The sequence below is a fragment of the Micromys minutus genome, assembly GCF_963924665.1.
Source record: "Micromys minutus genome assembly, chromosome: 12".
Lineage (NCBI taxonomy): Eukaryota > Metazoa > Chordata > Mammalia > Rodentia > Muridae > Micromys > Micromys minutus.
Genome location: NC_137981.1, coordinates 1,559,569 through 1,564,731, shown reverse-complemented (window position 1 = coordinate 1,564,731; position 5,163 = coordinate 1,559,569). Strand labels below are relative to the sequence as shown.

Sequence of the window (5,163 nt, the reverse complement as noted above, 5' to 3'; positions counted from 1 at the left end):
ATGAAATACCACACAACAGAGACACACTTGCTGAAATAACAAGGTAACAGAATGGAAAGAACCAGAACCCAGTGTAGTCAAGAACTGACCAGCCAGCCTCCCAGGATGTATAGTGGATAAAAATGGAGGAATGAAGTTGAGAGACTCCAAGGAGACCTTGCTCTCGTGTTGGATAACAAGAGGCTGGCAGAAAGAAATATTGTCATGCTCTTCCTCTCGGTCCCATATTGAACTCGAGTTGGAAGAGGCAAGTCCGGTCTCAAAATGGAGGGCCATGATCCAAAGGACCCAGAGCAGCTGAGGAAGCTGTTCATTGGTGGGCTGAGCTTTGAAACCACAGATGACAGCTTAAGAGAACATTTTAAGAAGTGGGGCACACTTACAGACTGTGTGGTTATGAGAGATCCTCAAACAAAACGTTCCAGAGGCTTTGGTTTTGTGACCTACTCTTGTGTTGAAGAGGTGGATGCTGCAATGTGTGCTCGGCCACACAAGGTCGATGGGCGTGTGGTGGAACCAAAGAGAGCTGTTTTTAGAAAGGATTCTGTGAAGCCTGGTGCCCATTTAACGGTGAAGAAAACTTTTGTTGGTGGTATTAAAGAGGATACGGAAGAATGTAATCTGAGAGACTACTTTGAAAAGTATGGCAAGATTGAAACCATAGAAGTTATGGAAGACAGGCAGAGTGGGAAAAAGAGAGGATTTGCTTTTGTAACTTTTGATGATCATGACACAGTTGATAAAATTGTTGTTCAGAAATACCACACTGTTAATGGGCATAATTGTGAAGTGAAAAAGGCCCTTTCTAAACAGGAGATGCAGTCAGCTGGATCTCAGAGAGGTCGTGGAGGTGGCTCTGGCAACTTTATGGGTCGTGGAGGAAACTTTGGAGGTGGTGGAGGAAACTTTGGTCGTGGAGGAAACTTTGGTGGAAGAGGAGGCTATGGCGGTGGAAGTGGAGGCAGCAGAGGTAGTTATGGAGGTGGTGATGGTGGATATAATGGATTTGGAGGTGATGGTGGCAACTATGGTGGTGGCCCTGGTTACAGCAGTAGAGGAGGCTATGGAGGGGGTGGACCAGGATATGGAAACCAAGGCGGTGGCTACGGTGGTGGAGGAGGAGGATATGATGGTTACAGTGAAGGAGGGAATTTTGGTGGAGGTAACTCTGGTGGTGGTGAAAACTATAATGACTTTGGAAATTATAGTGGACAGCAACAATCAAATTATGGACCCATGAAAGGGGGCAGTTTTGGTGGCAGAAGCTCAGGCAGTCCCTATGGCGTGGCTATGGATCTGGAGGTGGAAGTGGTGGATATGGAAGCAGAAGGTTTTCAAATAAAACAGAAACGGCTACAGTTCTTAGCAGGAGAGAGAGCGAGGAGTTGTCAGGAAAGCTGCAGGTTACTTTGAGACAGTCGTCCTAAATGCATTAGAGGAACTGTAAAAATCTGCCACAGGAGGAACGAGGATCCACAGTCAGAAAAGTTACTGCAGCTTAAACAGGAAACCCTTCTTGTTCAGGACTGTCACAGCCACAGTTTGCAAAAAGTGCAACTAATGATTAATGCAATGTAGTGTCAATTAGATGTACTTTCCTGAGGTCTTTTATCTGTTGTAGCTTTGTCTTTTTCTTTTCCTTTTCATTACATCAGGTATATTGCCCTGTAAATTGTGGTAGTGGTACCAGGAATAAAAAATTAAGGAATTTTTAACTTTTCAAAAAAAAAAGAAAAAGAAAAAGAAATATTGTCATAACCCAATGCCTGGGTAAGCCAAAGGGCAGAGAGCAATAAGCAAAATAGGGGTCAAAATTGAGTGAATGTTTGTCCTAAAGAAATGAGGCCACTTCACTCCAGGTTCTGTGTAGCCTGGTTACAGTACAATTTAGAGTTTCACCAAAACACTCTTAAAAGATAATTAACCTAATCTGGCATTATTGAAAAGTCATCTGAAATCTCTATTTTGTGAAAAAAATAACATATTAACCAGAATGCATGTTAGTGATAACTCAGTTTATGAAGGGCCAGGGAAAACCACACTGTAGACAAATGCTCCTATATGAATCTAGGGGCTGGTCATTAACTTATACCAACCTTGCACCTGTAATTTGAGATGTGGCCCAATTCTTAAAGTCATACCAGCTTGTTTCCAGGGTCTGGAGAGTTTAATGAATGTAACTTAAGAAAGCTCACAATAGGAGGGATTCTGTCTAAACCATAATTGTCATTAAGATACAATTAAATTATAATTTTAAAAAGCATCATTGTTTAAGATTAACTTCCTACAAAGGCCATTTAGTCTTTTCATTGTTATTTCAACATTTCAGAAACAATTCCATATTAAGAAACAAGTCATTGGGGGCCATCTAGATGCAAAAAATTGTAATTACATGATTCCCCTAATTAATTTTGACAGAAGGTTTATAGCAAAGATTCCAAGACAATCTTGTATTTTCTAAGAAAAGCACTGGGCATGTAATCCTTAGACACAAAGTCCTCTACTTTGAACAGAGTTTTCCCAGCCATTCTCAGCAAGTGACTTGATTACTAACTACAAAACAGATACATACCTTCCTGGTGACTAATGGAATTCCACTCAATGGACCTTGACTTGGGTCAGTAAGGCCTGAGATCTTACTTTTGCTCATTAGCTCCACTTCTGACAAGAGCTCAACCATAAAGTGCAAGCCGTCTAAATACAGAGCCACCAACTGGAAAAGGGATGAATTTCAAAGGCAATAGACAATTTCCAAGGAGAAGTTATACTGGGAACCCTTGTACATTTCAGACATTAGAAGTTTTCCCATAGCTGAGGTCAGTTTTTTTTTTTTTTCCAGGGCCCAGGAAATGAGAATCCTGTGACTGTGGGAACCAGGGTATTGGTTTTAGTCCCAAGCACAGACTAAACACCACCAATCAATGATTTTTCCAATTCTGTCATCCAGTGTTACGGGGCAGAAAATTCTTATTCACTCTCTGACAATTACTTTGTTAAACAAGCAAGTGCTCTCTAAAAGCACTTCACATCCAACTGATAAAGGGATTTTTTGTTTGTTGGTTTTGTTGTTTGTGTTTTTAATGTCTTTCACAGGTTCTAGTAGTTTCTATCACCCCTTCCACTCAATGAGCTGTTTGGTGGCCCCCTGTTTTCCTGCAGCTGAGCAATCTTGACTCCTCATGAACTGACAATTTTGAGGATTTAATCAAAGCTGCCCTGCTTGCAGGGAAGTACAAAAGCTATTTCTACATACAAGTATCTTCTCACTCCGCACTCTTGTCTATACAGACACTGAACCTTTTACTCTTCGTGAAAGTCTTGGTGGTGTACCTGAACTTTGTTCATTGCTATTGAGCCTGATTTGTAAAACAGCTGACACACATATCTACTCTCTCAGGCTTGGCTCTAGTGCTTTCTAGATTCTAGTTTAAACATACGTTTTATGAGAATCTGATTTGATTCTAAGTGACTAGGTCAGGACCCGGGGGGTCTGCCTTTCTAGCTAGCTCCCAGGTGTCAGCCTGCAACCCCATGGATGCACACTGGTGGGGGGATTAAACCTCCTAACTGTTGTTCAAGTAAGCACAATATTTCATTTCCTCTGTGCCCCCTGTTGGGTTCTTTCATTTTAATTTACATTTTTCCACTAGTATTACACTCTGATTTCAATGGTGTCCTCTGCCCTCCATAAAAGCCAAAAACACAACCTAAATTAGTCCCATCTGGAAACACAGCCATAAAGTCCCTTCCCTCTGCCCACTTGTCATTTCTATCACCAAAGACACACAAATTAGAAAAAAGAGACAGAGAGAGTGAATAAAATACCAAATGTCCCATGTTCCTCTGTTTATCTGAAGGTGTTGATTACCATAAGTTTTTTTTTCTTGTAAAGTAATTTATTTTAAATAAAAAAAGGTCAGGCAGTGATTTCATTTATCACTATTACAAAGGACTCTACGCCAGTGACGGAGAAAGGGAAGGAGAAATTAATTACAAGTCAGAAGCTGCAATAACACTCCTGATAATTGTGACAAAAATTTTAAATTAACATTTCTGTCACTGAAAGAAGTTTGATTAATATTACAATTGGAGATGTGATTGCCACAATATGGGGGTGGGGAGAGATCAGAGTAACATTTAACTTAAGGTGGAGATCCATTTCTCTGAGACACAGAATACATCCACAAGACACCTTCACACTTTATTAACAGTTCAATCAATGCCCTGCTGGAAAGAATTAGTCATGAAGGTCCAGAATACATAGCTTGCCTGGCAAACCTACTAGAGAAAGATGTATTCAAGAACCTTTCTGTGGCTGCTTGTTTTCTATGTTACTAATTGCTCTAGGGAAATGCTTCCCACTGTGGCCACTGTAATTTTTCTTGGGTGTTAAAGGGGGGACAGGATAAAATAACGGAAAAGGCCGAAGTTCAATTTCTCTTATCCTCATTTCTTTACTGGTTTTGTGCTGGGAGGTGGGGTGGATATGAATCCAATATCTGGACAGAGGGAATTAAAGACATGAAAGTTGCATCAATAGTACAGTTTTGACTAACTTACAAGGATTTCCTAGCAATGCATTTATTAATGATCTATGCAGTACACTGCTTCAAATAAACAAAATTTACATTTAGTTTATGCTTATTATTTTGAAGGCTGTTTGTCTGAATGAATTCACACAATTTTTATAATGGATTTTCTAAAATATATTCTATAATTATCCTCATTCTATGGATAGATGTCCTATTGAGGACTGGGGAAGGTAACAAACTGTAAGATTTGAAAACCATCTGGACAGTGAAGACCCGAGCCTGCTAATTTAGGGGTCAGTGAAGTCACTTTATCCCACAGGTATAGTGCAGCAAAGAATCTATCAGAAAATAGCTATTCTTTCTTATTTATATCCTTTCTAATTTCTTTTCTGTTGCTGTGAGGAACACTATAATCAGAACCACATAAGGAATGAGAAAGGCTATGTTAGCTTACATTCCAGGGCCATTTTAAAAAGAAGTTAGGCAGGAACTCAAGGTAGAAACCCAAAGGCAAGAACCATTGAGGGAACTTCTTACTGGCTTGCTCCCAGGCTCATCTTATACATCTCAGACTTACTGTTTATGGGCGGTACTGCTGGCAGTGGGCTGCACTCTCTCCTAAGACATGAAC

General features: G+C 40.3%; 1 pseudogene across 1 annotated transcript; it reads left to right on the top strand.

Annotated features, from left to right (window-relative positions):
• Positions 1-264: 264 nt before the first annotated feature.
• On the top strand, positions 265-1,518 carry LOC308427851 (heterogeneous nuclear ribonucleoprotein A3-like; annotated as a pseudogene). The gene has a single exon. The product of its transcript is annotated as a heterogeneous nuclear ribonucleoprotein A3-like (transcript).
• The last annotated feature ends 3,645 nt before the right edge of the window (positions 1,519-5,163 follow it).